The sequence below is a fragment of the Dama dama genome, chromosome 9 (genome assembly GCF_033118175.1).
Source record: "Dama dama isolate Ldn47 chromosome 9, ASM3311817v1, whole genome shotgun sequence".
NCBI classification, from domain to species: domain Eukaryota; kingdom Metazoa; phylum Chordata; class Mammalia; order Artiodactyla; family Cervidae; genus Dama; species Dama dama.
Genome location: NC_083689.1, coordinates 106,603,836 through 106,618,356, shown reverse-complemented (window position 1 = coordinate 106,618,356; position 14,521 = coordinate 106,603,836). Strand labels below are relative to the sequence as shown.

At 45.7% G+C, this 14,521-nt stretch overlaps 1 protein-coding gene and 1 non-coding gene across 3 annotated transcripts in view; one reads left to right on the top strand and one right to left on the bottom strand.

Annotated features, from left to right (window-relative positions):
• The window catches only part of EFNA5 (ephrin A5), a 290,642-nt gene that overhangs the window by 176,056 nt on the left and 100,065 nt on the right, over positions 1 to 14,521 (top strand). The window lies entirely within an intron of this gene.
• Positions 8,261 to 8,332, bottom strand: TRNAS-ACU (transfer RNA serine (anticodon ACU)). Its single transcript has one exon. It is a non-coding gene; the product is annotated as a tRNA-Ser (tRNA).

The following is a 14,521-nucleotide window of genomic DNA, read 5'->3' as shown; positions in this document are numbered from 1 at the left end:
TTTAACTCCGAGATGGTGGGAAGGGTATAATGCTGTCCCCTTCTCCAAAGGAGGAGAAAGCGGACCTGCGTGAACCCTGGAAACCCCTACCACTCCATCATCTGTTGTCTTTTTTTTTTCTGTTTCCTCGGGATTTCTGTATATTATCTGACACACTCTTTACTGTTTCCTCACGCATTTCATTAAAATTATCATCTTATTACTTCGTGTGCCTTGCTTCTTGAACTGCCTGAAACTGGTATGTCCTCAAGGGTGGGTTTGTGTTTTCCACATCCTCTCACTTATATATCCCCCCACACATCCTGACACCGCAGGACAAGCCAGTAAGCCAAGTGGGTTCCTGGGAAAACACGTTGGACGGAACCGGTCAGGTTCGGCTTTTTTTCCCTGTCCGGATCCAGACTGTTCTTTTACAGTTAGGAATCATCTGATTTGTTTTTCTTTTTGTTGGGGATTTCACAGCCATCCGATGATTGGAGTTTGATTGGAACTAAAACGAATCAATGTAGGTTGACCCTGTTTCCCTGTAAAGGCTTTAATGTTACTTTGCTTGTGTAGACCCGCATTCCTAGCAAAAAATTGCACATTTACCCTGAACGTGACTTTGCCTTGGCACGTTTTAAAGGTGAATCTGAAAGTTTAAGGGCATCTTAATATGCCATCCTCTCTTCAGCATCCAGTTGGCGAGGTTCAATAGAAAATAAATCAGTTGCCATCCCCCGTTGAAAATAAGCACACGGAGATCTTGCTTGAAAAAGGAATATTGTGAAATGAATTCATAGCTGGAGAAGGTGACGTAGAGACCCATGGAGCACTTTATCTGAAACAGTGTTTGCTTACCCACACTGCACATTTCATCCTTCCTTGGTCAATCTCTTTGACTTTTTCTTCCCTCCCCAGCCTGACTTTTAAAATAAGTGAGAGTCGCTGAAGCAAACCCCAGTTCCGATCAGTTCCCCCTGGAACAAAGACAGAATAAGTGAGTATGTGTAGCTTTTGAACATAATCCATAGGAAGTAGGTATGGCTATAATTATTTTTGGCCCGTACACAGAAAACTAACAGATCAATTCACTCTTTTTCAAGGACCAATTCTACCACAAACATTTTCTGCCCCGAAAAAAAAAAAAAAAGAGAGCGATTCATTCAGTAGTAACAGGGCGAGCTGTTTATCTGTCATCCGACAAACCTGAAACACTGACATTCTAGTCCACACCTCAGGGGGTTACTTTCCGGCTTCCATTGCTGCCTGAGAATTGGCTGCTCTGAAGCCTGTGTGGAGTTCTGCTTTCTTTCTTTTTTTTTAACACTGAATTTGCATTTTAACGTTTTTCATTCTTCATCGCTTAAGAAGGAACTTTCTTTTCTCTAGTCCGAGGCTTCCTCGGGACTGCTGCAGGTGGAAGCTGGGCTCACTCTGGGGCTGGATCATGTAGGCGGAGTTGGGAGGCAGCAAAGGGGTTTGAATGGACGTTCAAGGAAAAAAAGACCAGGATTAGGAGCTCAGATCCTGCCCTTAGAGGTTTATTTCCTTCTGCTCCTTTTGTGGCATTGTCATGCTGTTTCTGTTGAAATTCCCTTGTTGCCTTTCTCTCCCATCTTCCGCCCTCTTTACGGCTTGGTTCTCCCAGGCACGTTTATTATTCAGGTAGATGTCCTTCTCCAGGCACACCTCATGGGCAGGTGCTTGCAGACTCTGCTGTCTCGGATTGTGATGCAAATGCCCAGGAATCACGACGGTCACAGCAGCAGCAACTCCTCGTCCTGCCTCACTGCCCTGGGCACTCTGCGATCCTTCACCATCCGTCTTGTTTAATTAACTTGCTCGTGGTCTTCCAGCAGCAAAGGGGAAGGGCCTGGTTTCCTAGGAGTCTCACTCTCGGTCGTGCCCTTAGAGTGAAATTGTGCCTAGTTCGCGTCACTGACTCCTGTGTCTTAAACCCAGAAGAACTCCCAGGAGGCCATCTGGTACCATCGCTGCTCTGGAGTCCTGGCTTCGGTTCCAGTGGCCTCCATGCACAGCGTCTGTGGTAGCGGGTCCATCTTCTGTGTGCGTTCCGAATCAGATCGTCCGTGGGATTCGGAGGCTGTGTGGCGAGAGAGGCATTTCTCCCGTGCTACCGTCACTGGAAACTGGCAACCGCATCTGCCGGCTCCATCAGGGGTGGGAGCAGCAGCTGGGAGAACCGGGCATTGCCTGGCACTCTGGGCACCCCCTCCATAACTCTCCGAAGACTGGGAACCATTCACCTTGGCAGGGAAGCAGAGAGAGCTTCTGAGCTCAGCGTGATAGAGATGCTAAAGGTGTTCGGCGCTCGCAAAGACGCAGCTGTGTTACCTGCTTTGCACTAATTGGGAGTTACCATGAATCTGCTTGACAATTTAGGACAGAGTGAACTTTAAGGCAAATGGGTCCCATGGGACGGCAAACAGGTCTCAGGCACGCAAGATGAAAATTTGCACCAAGTACCGTGTTTTACCGAGACTATAAAATTTCTTTAATAATGTGGATTCGATCGTATAAATAAGTCTGAAGTATGTTTCCTGCCACTTGGAAGGGGTTTCTCTCAGGGAATAAGGCAGCTTAAGAGCCTCAGCAGTGCAAGTAGTTATGTGTATGCTACACCACCTACCAGATGTTTCAACACCAGCCTTAACCGGTCCTAGGATGTCAGGTGCCCAGTTTTGGACTAATGTATCACAGATGGAACAGCCTAGTGATTAAATAGCAAAGCTACAACAGGAAGGCACAACAACGTCCCAATTCTCTTAAAAATAATACTTGATGAGTCACATTTCACAGATGAAACGTTGCCAGCTTAAAATTTTGATTCTTCCTTGCTTATTTTCCTCCATCTAATTTGTGCATCCATATTTCTATTTCCATTCATTTGGCTCATGAGGTCGCTAGGTCATTTTGTTGTTGTCGTTTAGTCAGGTAAGTTGTGTCTGATTCTTTGTGACCCCATGGACTGCAACACACCAGGCTTCCCTGTTCTTCACTATCTCCCGGAATTTGCTCCCCAAAAAGGTCATGAGGGCCCTTAAATCATGTTCTTTTGGTGGGCTGTGAAGCTGGCCAAGAGGCTTCTGTGGGGGCTCAGTGGTAAAGAACCCACCTGCCAGTGTAAGAGATGCAGGTTTGATCCCTAGGGCAGGAAGATCCCCTGGAGAAGGAAATGGCAACCCACTCCAGGATTCTTGCCTGGAAAATTCCGTGGACAGAGGAGCCTGGTGGGCTACAGTCCATGGGGTCACAAAGTCGGACACGACTTAGCAAGTATACAACAAGAACAAAATCCCAAGGGCAGATTTATTAGGGTTCTGTTCTTTAAGGGGGCTTCCCCGGTGGCTCAGTGGTAAAGAATCTGCCTGCAATGCACAAGACTCAGTAGACTCAGGTTCGATCTCTGGGTCGGGAAGATCCCCTGGAGAAAGGAATGGCAACCCACTCCAGTATTCCTGCCTGGAGAATCCCATGGACAGAGGAGCCCGGTGGGCTGCAGTCCATAGGGTCACAAAGAGTTGGACACAACTGAAGTGACTTAGCACGCACATTCTTTAAGAACCTGATGGTAAGTTTCAGGCAAGGCAAGGTGGCCTTGTCATCATCCAGAATCTAAGAAAGAGACAGCAGCCTAGATGGGACTTCTAGCCAGGACTCGGGAAGATGTGCAGAGTTTTGGAGGAAGAAACCTGCCTGCCATGAGGTATAGCTGGGAACTGTAAATATAATTAAGCCAGGTGGATTCCATGACAACAAAGAGGATTAGGGCCTGGGTGGATCTGGTAGACCATTGAGACCTCTGCGAATAGATGTCAATTTATTTATCCCCCTTCTCCCCCAGGTGGGGGGTGGGGAAACACCACCACCACCACCATAGCTTGATGTCTAAATGAAGTAATCTCTAGAAAGAAAAGAGAGATTATATTTGTTAAACTGGAGGAAAAAAAAATCAGAAGATAATATGGCTTTGTTCGCAGTATTACATAAAGAAGATTAAAGACGAGGAACAAGCTGCTTAAACACTGTAAACTAATTAGTTCTACGAATTGTTTTCCCGAGGTTCATGAGATATGAAACATTGGCACCAGTGCGTGAAATACACTCTGCCTCAGTGCTCTTTTCAATTTATTTTTCTGTTAGTGTCATATGTATATAAAAAAAGAGCAGCCAGAAAGAAAGGGGTTAGAGAGGGAGACCGAAGCCTGGCAGATGACGGAGGCTGACATGTTGCCATCTCCAGTCTGGCGCGGGTGGGTACCCTTCCGATGCCCTGTGTAAATACCAGCGTCGTTTCATGCCGTCGCAGGCCGCGTTGGGCACGTGACGTCACGACGAGGCCCGGAGGAATCCCTGCAGTTCTCAGAGCACGCTGATGGCTCCCGGCGCAGCCAGGCCAGGCTCGGAGGCTGCATCCTTGTCTCCCAGAGATGGGTCTTCCCTCGGAGCAGGCGGTGGGGGGGGGGGGGGGGGGTCATGCCCCCCTCCACGTCTCGTGGCCTGGTTCAACCAAACCACCTTTCTTTCTCTGTTCTAAAATCGCATCGTTTCTAGGTGGAGGACCCAGCCAAGGCTATGATTTTATTCCCTGCACAACACATAAGGGTATTTACTTAATTAGACCTAGAAGAGTGAGTTTTTTTTTTTTTTTTTTTTTAATGTAGCACATTTTCTGGTTCAGAAATCCCTCTCAGAGATGTATTACTAGGACCAGCGATGAACCCTGTGGTCACCCTGCCTCTCCGTCATCTCTTTTCTGCTTCTCTTCCAGCGTGTGTTGTGCAAAAACAGGAGACATCCTTGCTTCCTCCCATAGGCTTCCCCAGGTCTCCCGCTCAGAACAGATCACTACCTTCTCTGCATTCTTAGAGAAAGGAAAAGTGAAAAGTGAAAGTGAAGTTGCTCAGTCATGTCCAGCTTGCCATTTCCTTCTCCAGGGGATCTTTCTGACCCAGGGATCAAACCCGGGTCTCCCGTGTTGCAGGCAGAGGCTTTAGCTCTGAGCCACCAGGGAAGCCCTTAGCATTCTTGGAGAACTAGGGATGAAAGTGTGCATGAAAATCCCATCCTCTTCCCTTCTGTTTTCCCAGCAGACTTCTTACAGGCGCCCCTGCTCCCGTGGCCTCCTCCGAGGCCCCTGGCCCAGCCCTGGGGAGACTGCTGTCTCAGCATCACAAGTGGACCTCCCCCTTCTCGTCAGATCCGTGGATCTCGGTCGTGCCCACCGACTCCATCATGGAGCACGGTGGCCCAGCCTCCTTTCTGAACCCCCACCCCCCAAATCCGGGAGAACCTTGGGGTTCCCTCACTTCCCAAGCCTTCCTTCCGGCTCTTGCCTCTGCAGGAGATGCTCAGCGTGTGTTGACGGCTGCACGTCTGATGTCTGTTTTGTTCACTGCTGTATCCCCAGATTCTAGAACAGGGCCTGCCGCGTGGTAGGAGCTCAATAAACACATGCTGAATGGATTAAACACAAGATTCTCCCTAGGATGTCAGCTCCTCAAAGCCAGGAAGTCAGGGCCATGCCTATTTCTCTTGTTGGCCGAGCCTGTGTGGTGCTTAGTCACTCAGTTCTGTCTGACTCTTTCCGACCCCACGGACTGTAGCCCGCCGGGCTCCTCTGACCATAGGGATTCTCCAGGAAAGGATACTGGAGTGGGTTGCCATGCCCTCCTCCAGGGGATCTTCCCAACCCAGGGGTCGAACCCAGGTCTCCTGCACTGCAGGCGGATTCTTTACTGTCTGAGCCACTAGGAAAGCCCGAGAATACTGGAGTGGGTAGCCTTTCCCTTCTCCAGGGGAACTTCCAGACCCAGGAATTGAACCGGGGTCTCCTGCATTGCAGGCGGGTTCTTTACCAGCTGAGCTACCGGGGAAGCCGCTGCCAACCCTACTCCTCCTTATCTGTTCACCATTTAAGGGCAAGCTCTCCTCCTTCCCTGGATTCAGACTTCAGTCCTTATCAAGTTCTCCCCTCTGCTCAAAGCTAAGCAGTCGCCCATCCTGTGGGCTCAGCTTCCCCCCGTCTCTCAGTCCTCCCACTCATCCCCACTCCCCTTACCAGGCCCTTGTGCAAGCCGGCGCTAGTGTTCCCTGGGCAGCTTACAGGACGCTTGGACCTGCCTTCCCCAAGGTTCGCCGCCCACCCCCTCTCCACTCTCAGGATGACTTTGCCCATCACACTGCTGAACATTCTGAAAAACGTAAGATCGTTCCCTGGAAGTGTCAAGATGATTCAGGATAAACAGCATGCAAAACGCCTCTCCACTGGGCATTATTGTCTCACTTCACTCTCCACTGTCTCTGTGTCCTCCCACTCAAGCCCAGCCTCCCCACATCCCAGCAGCTTCTGTTTTTCACTCACTAAGCCATGTCTGACTCTGTGCGACCCCACGGACTGTGGCCCACCAGGCTCCTCTGTCCATGGGATTTCCCAGGCAGGGATACTGGAGTGGGCTGCCATTTCCCTCTCTGAAGGATCTTCCAGGCCCACGGATGGAAGCCTGCATTGGCAGGCGGGCTCTTCACCACTGGGCCACCAAGGAAGCAGCAGCGTGGTTCTGTTTCAATTCTGGCTTCTTCTGAGAAGGCCCCTGTGAAGCCCTCCTTTAAGGTCGTTTGCCTTTTATGCACTTACCACATGGAACTACGTGTTCAAATAACTGGTTTAGCGAACTCCAGTTCAGTTCAGTCGCTCAGTTGTGTCTGACTCTTTGTGACCTCATGGACTGCAGCATGCCAGGCCTACCTGTCCATCACCAACTCCAGGAGCTTGCTCAAACCCATGTCCATTGAGTCGGTGATGCCATCCAACCATCTCATCCTCTGTCCTCCCCTTCTCCTCCTGCCCTCAACCTTTCCCAGCATCAGGGTCTTTTCCAGTGAGTCAGCTCTTCGCATCAGGTGGCCAAAGCCTTGGAGCTTCAGCTTCAACATCATTCCTTCCAATGAACACCCAGGACTGATTTGCTTTAGGATGGACTGGTTGGATCTCCTTGCAGTCCAAGGGACTCTCAAGAGTCTTCTCCAACACCACAGTTCAAAAGCATCACTTCTTTGACGCTCAGCTTTCTTTATAGTCCAACTCTCACATCCATACATGACCACTGGAAAAACCATAGCCTTGACCAGACAGACCTTTGTTGGCAAAGTAATGTCTCTGCTTTTTAATATGCTATCTAGGTTGGTCATAACTTTCCTTCCAAGGAGTAAGTGTCTTTTAATTTCATGGCTGCAGTCACCATCTGCAGTGACTTTGGAGCCCCAAAACATAAAGTCAACCACCCTTTCCACTGTTTCCCCATCTATTTGCCATGAAGTGATGGGACCGGATGCCATGATCTTAGTTTTCTGAATGTTGAGCTTTAAGCCAACTTTTTCACTCTCCTCTTTCACTTTCATCAAGAGGCTCTTTGGCTCCTCTTCACTTTCTGTCATAAGGGTGGTGTCATCTGCATATATGAAGTTACTGATATTTCCCCCCTGCAGTCTTTATTCCAGCTTGTACTTCCTCCAGCCCAGCGTTTCTCATGATGTGTTCTGCACATAAGTTAAATAAGCAGGGAGACAATATACAGCCTTGATGTACCCCTTTCCCAATTTGAAACCCGTCCGCTATTATTGAACACTGCCCCCTCCAAATAGAAAGCATTAGTGGGTGGTCTCTGTCATTGGCCTCGATACCCATCTAATACCTAGGACGGTGCTTAACATGTAACCTGGTGTGTTACATTAAAAAAAAAAATTAAATTCTAGCCTTTATTATGTTCTACCACATATTATAGTTGATGTTGGATCCTTGGCCTTTCTTGGTTCCTGACACTAAACTCCTGAGGAGCAGAGACCATCTTTCCTGTGTCTTTGGATCCTTTTGTAAGTCAAGAAGGGCAAGAAGTAGGTTTATACAGAATGTGGTTGAATTTAGTCTTGAATAAAAAGAGTGAATATTGACTGGATAAGAATGCAGACAGTGCTACAATATGTTGATTTATGGAAACAGAATTCTTCAATTTGAGCATTAGTATATATTTCATTAAGTAATCATATCAAAAGTAGTAATATGTTGGCTTTTCCAATCTCCACAAAGCCTGTGTATATGAAGCATGTCTGCAGGGCACTTTGGACATGGTGAAGTGAAGTCGCTCAGTCGTATCCGACTCTGCGACCCCATGGACTGTAGCCTACCAGGCTTCTCCATCCATGGGATTTTCCAGGCCAGAGTACTGGAGTAGGTTGTCATTTCCTTCTCCAGGAGATCTTCCCAACCCAGGGATTGAACCTGGGTCTCCCACATAGTAGGCAGACGCTTTACCATCTGAGCCACCAGGGAAGTGGAAATGTATTATTCTGTGTGTTTTCTACTGACTTTTAAAAAATTGATACAAGCAGGCACTTGGAGGCTTTAGATATCACCTTGTAAGAATTAAATCAGTACTGTTCAACTGAATTTTGGTATTTTACCTTTTTTTTTTTTTTTTTTTAAAGAGATATTTTCAGAGTGTATAATACCCTGGAAACACTATTTTTACTTGTTTTCAAAATAAACTGATAAGCTCTGTATTTCTTTTTTCTTTTAATTGCTTTTAGATAGTATAGCAAATTAAGCATGAGGGCTCTGGAGTCAGAAGCTCAGAGAGTCAGCTTTCTTATCTGTAAGATGGGGCTAGTCATGAGAACATGGTGAAGATTGGAGATTGCACCCTTAAGCTCTTAGAGTGCTTGGCACGCGCTCACTCAGTGCATGGTCAGGTAATATCATTCTTTTAACTGTGATTTGTGTAGGGCGGGGGTTGCATGTTTGTTGGGGGAAACTGGGAAGAAAACTCTCAGGGACCCCCTGGTTCTTTCTAATTCCTGAACAGCAGTGGACGCGAATGACTCCCCAGAAGACTTGTGTCTCCTGTAGCCTTAAAGCCCTGTGGCACCAGTAAATCACTTTTTTTTTGTCCTGGAAAAGGGTGGCTATAATTTAGCTTTTTTAAAAAAATATGTTTTCATTTATTGAGGTCAGTGCATTTGTGTCGAACAATTGAAACCTGACAAGAAAAATCAAGGGTAGTCTGGGCACTGCTCAATTATTACTCCGATCAGATTTTAATTAGCCCCAGATGTAGAAGGAAGTGCTATTTTTATTATCCATTACCTTGCACTTGCTTACATATTTACCCTGGGGTTAGAGATGTTTTATTAATTATTTTTGTTGGCAACCAGGACAGTAGTTTTGACTTCTGAATTCAAAGTTGTCAACCTGTTTAAACAGCAACAACCATCATAAAAAAATGAGCAGTGCTATTTACTAAACAGGAACAAATCTCTTCATTAATTCATTGTTCACATGAGGTCAGCCTGCATTTTTATTCCCACTATTCCAGACCCCGTCACTAACAGATTTTTTTTTTTTAATACAAATTAAAATTATGTTTTGAATTTGAGGTCAGTTTTTTCCAGCTTTTCTGAGGTATAACTGACTAATAAAATCATAAGATATTTGAAGTGTACTATGTGATGAGTTCATTTGAGGCTTTTTACGAATTGTCATCATTTATTTGCATCTCTTTTAGTGCAGTATACCTTCCTGACTGAAAGGTTAGCATTGCTTTATTATATGTTTGGGGGCAGCGTGAGAGAAGTATAACAAGTTCCATAAATAAAATGAGGGTTTCTTTTTAGAGAGCAGACTAATGACGTTTGAGCAAATCTAATGACAACAGTAAATGAGAGTATGAAAAGAATTCAGTCCTCTCACAAAAATAATTAAATATGCAGGGGCATCTGTTGGTTCCAGAAGTAAACTCAGGTGAACCCTGTCTTATTTATTGAGACCGATGAGCTCTGGTTAGTGTGTTTCTTCCTTTGCCCCCGCCACTTTTTGGCACTTTTTTACATGCTGTCTAGAAGTTTGCAACTTTCACGCTGTAGATTTTTTCCTGTCTGACTTTTATGACTTCCCCCATAAAATGTATGGGTTGTCTGAGTCTCACAAATCCTAAACTCCTTAATGGCTGTGGCTGCATCCATTATGCTGTGTGTGTTTGTGTGTTTTTTTTTCTCAGACATCTGTGTAGATAGCTTCTGAAATTTACAAAACCTTTGTAACTAATCCCATCGGCTGACCTGAGCCGGGGCAGTGTTTGTTGCTGCTAATTACACAGAGCAAACCTGTGGGAAATAGGCCCTTTGTTAATGATGAATTTGAGCCAGCAACTAAATATTCCTGAATAATGCTGGGAGTGTTCCTCGCGAGGTGTTCATGCCTGTGGACCCCCTGCCTGCCCCAGTTTCTCTGTAGATGTCCGGCCACTGGCTTGATGTGCATGTTAATCGGTGGATGAGGAAGAGAAAGGAGTCGCTTTCTTTGGCATCACGCTGTAAACAAACATCTGGGTGATAAGGTACAGGTGGATTATTAGGTATGACATGATGAATAGTATTTCTATCACGATGTTATATATCCACTAGTGGGTTTTTTTCAGGCTTTTCTCTTCCTCTGGCTTGAAAAAGTGTTCCTATATTGCAGTAGTTATCCTTAAAAATGGCCAGAAATCCCATACTACCCATGAGTTATGCCACCTCTAAATATCAGCCTCTGATTGATAGCCTGTTAAAGTGAGTTTCAGAACCAAGGGGAACTCTCTTTAGAGTAGGTATTTGATTTAGGGGGTATTGATTTGCATAATCGAGCAAATAAAGTACTATATAATTAAAGATCTACAGACATTTACTCTTACCTAACTTAAAAAAAAAAATCATATATTGCAGCCTGGATTAGCCACAAAAGAACCATCCTATAAAAAGGAACCAATACAGCTGGAATTTAGTCAAGAGAACCCGATAGAGAACCTTTCCCCTGATGGCTTAGTTACTGTTATCAGGTCCACCCTGAAGTACGTAGGATGTGCCTCAGCAAGGCACCTGAAAAACCAAGAAATGTAATAAACATAATTGCCAGAAGTTCTTTCCAAATGCAATAGAGAAATCTTTTGTTCTAGAGTAGCAGTTACTTCACATAAAGAAAGTCCTTTTCCGGCATGCCTTTTCTGCCTTTTCATAGGCAATTTTAGGTCTAGATTTACATCTGGCCTGCAAACGGACCAGGAAGATATGGGTTTCCCCACATGTTACTCTATTGATTTCTTTTTTACTTCGAAAGATTGCAGATTATTTAATCTGTTTTAGGAGAAGAAGAAGCCCTAAGATAGGTCCAGTATATACAGATAACTCTATTTTAGTTCCCTTACTATTCTAATATCTCCTTTACATGTGTTGACCTGTCCATGAAATTTTTCCTCAGACTCTTAACCGATAACCTCCCCCTTTGAAACTGTATGAGGCCGTGTTTCCTTTTTTGTTTTGGCCACCAGGAAGCTCAGCTAGGTTTTTGTTCACTCGCCGCACACCATCTCCTGTTCACTGCCCCGTGGCCACTGGCAGTGCTCACTCATATCAGTACGCGATCAGGAAATGTATGCTCAATCAGCAGATGTGTGGCCTGAGGTTTTTACGTTAAAGTGGACTTCCCATTCTCTCTATATTTGGCTTTGGTTGTTTGCTTTTAAGCTATCTAAGATCTAAGTCATGTCATTAGTTCTGATTCTTCCTCGTGAACGCCATTCAATTATTTCATGAAGGAGCCAGGGTGTGATAATAAATATGAAAGGAATGTGCCCTGTTGTGGATGATAACAATACCGTTTGGTTGTTATTCTCGGTGTGTGATTCCCTCTCTCAGAGAGAGAGAAAATACATGTTTTAAAGGCAGCTAAATGGACTGAGAATAAAGTATTTCTTTAAGGAGTTAGAAAATCCTGACACATAAAATTCTAGTTATTGGAGTTGGTGGAGGGGTAGGGAAGTATTCCTCCCCCAGTTCTGCTCAGATATCCTCATTGAGCTGGTCATTTTCATTGATTTTGTAGTTAATTGAACCAGAGGGGAGAAGCAGTGGGAGTAGCAGGGTCTATTTTGAAACTCTGAACAAGTCAGTTGATGGCTTTGTTTATCAGTACAACGGCCGCAGATCCCTGCTTCAGGAGGGAGACATGAAAATATAAACTTGGAAAGGTTTACGTATTTCTGTTTGAAGTATTATGTACTCTGTTTTGCTCTCAAGAGTGTAGTTCTTTTAAAACTCTCAAGTCGCCCTGGTAACTTCCATCTCCTGTTTCACCGATTTTTCAAACTATACCATTTCATACGGGTGCCATGCTGTGAAAAACATGAACACACTTTGGAATTCACTCTTGTAAAATACTTAGACATTTGAAAAGGATCTGAGAAGTGTTGATATCAATTAACAACATCCCATTGCCCCAGAAACAGTTCGGCCTGGGTATTTGAGACCCTGGAGTGTTTTAGTCTTCAGGACAACAATCCAAGGGGCTTTCTCACTTCGGGGTGGTCCAGGTGGAATGACCTCAGGAGGAATGTGTATCCAAGGTTGGGGATATTCTAGAAAAATCTACCTTCTGACGTAGGAGTCCTGGGCAAGGTGACATTGCTAACAGAGTCCTTGAGCAGCCCTCAAAACTACACTGCCTTTTCCGGCTCAGTTCCCCGTTTAGGCAATGCAGCAGGTTAAAGTAACTTCTGAGGCACTCTGAAAGTACCGTACTACTGAAAGTCTTAAAATCCCCTGACAGTTTTCTCCCAGAAGCCTCCGCAAATGCTGTGACGTGGACAGGAGTGGCGTTTGGTTTCTGTTGAGTTCCTTGGAAAGTTTGCATAAAGCACCCTTGCAGTTAACTGTGCTGAATTTTCATAGGGACATCACTGAGCATGACAGGCCGTCTGCCATTCCATACTCAGCTACTTGAGGTCAGTGATACTGATAGCCAGGTAGGTGTGAAGTGTGTGAAATGGTGAGCCTCCTCACAGGAGTGGGGTGGGGTGGCAGCGGGACCCATTTGGAAAGAGAGTGTGTGTTCATTCACAATGCCAAATTAATTATTAACACTCAGTACTGTATACCTTACAGGGAGCGGGGGAAGAGATCGTTCAATAGGGAACGTGTTACAAGTACCTCTGGTAGTCACTGGAGGCTGTGTCCTTGAAGAGCTTGTGAGTAGTCCTGTCCCAGTCAAGTAAACATCTTGACCCAGAAGTTTCTCTAGGAAGGGGCAGTCCTAGTGTCGAGGCAGGACGTAACCGCAAATTGCACAGTTGCTGTCTTAGCAGTGGGGTGGAATTCTTCTAACAGAGAGTGATTCTGGTGGAAATGTAAGCGCATTGAATGGTTGCGGCCTGGCCAGTTGTGAGTTCCTGCACTTTGTCGTTTCACTCATAATGGCCCTGGAGAGTCACGCGTCCCGTCGACATCCTGTTGATTTCAGGGCTTCTCCTTCCTGACATCAGCCAGCATCAATCCTACAGCAGTGGCTGGTTTTCCCTCTGTCTCTAGAATGAGTGACTCTTGGCTGAAACATGGTGGCCTGGAATCAGTAGGTTTCATCCCCAAAGAGAGGTAACACCTGGAACTGGTGTTCCTATATTCCTCAGCATTTGACACCGTCAGGCCTGGCGTCTCTTGACAAAGTCATGGATCTAGAGGTAGCCTTTCCAGCCTCTTAACGCTGTTGCAGGGCACTCTGGGTCGAGGATTGCAATTGAGCTATTCCTCATTGCCGTCTCAAAGATGCGTGGTTGCCTGCTGCCCCCTCCTTGGATCGTGTTAGTCATGCTTGGAGAAAACTCAGCGAGGGATTCTGATCCTCTGGGAAATTTTTACATTCAAAACTGGAATTCAGGCTGTCTGAAGTCCTTGAAAACTCTATTCTGGCTGCTCTCTGCTGATGAATATTTTGTAAAGTAGAAGACAATCTGTAAGATATTATTGATTACATGGCAGACTCGAAGAAGTGACAGAGACAGAGGTTCTTTGGCAGGGAATGTGGACTTCCGTGGCTTCTGCAGCCAGGCAGACACCTCAATGAGAAAATCAGGCTGATGTACAAACTCGGGGAGTAAGGGCCTGGTGGAAAGGAACGGCTGCTCACCCGTTCTAGCAGAATATTTCTCTGGAAGAAGAATATGGAACCAGTGAGGCCAGATCTTCAAATTTTTCACTAGAAGGCAGAACGTGTACTTGATATGAAATTTAATCCATATCTGGATTTCTAAACATTGGTTCAGATCAGTCTGAAACACTGTATTGGCCAACACTTACACATATGGCACTGAAATAGGTTCACAGTCTGCCACCTTACAGTCTGGCTTCTGTGAAAGCGGTGCATTACATACATTAAAGTCAAAGGAAAATATAATTATTAATAAATTAGAACACTGAGTCAAAACATGTTCTGGAGCTGAAGAGTGTGTTGTGGTATGCTCGCCACCCTACATCAAATTATAGTTGGCTAAACTGTGTCTCAAATGGTGAAGAATCTGCCTGCAGTACAGGGGACCAGGGTTCAATCCCTGGGTTGGGAAGATCCTCTGGAGATGGGAATAGCAACCCACTCCAGTATTCCTGCCTGGAGAATCGCATGGACAGAAGGGCCGGGCGGGCTACAGTCTGTGTGGTC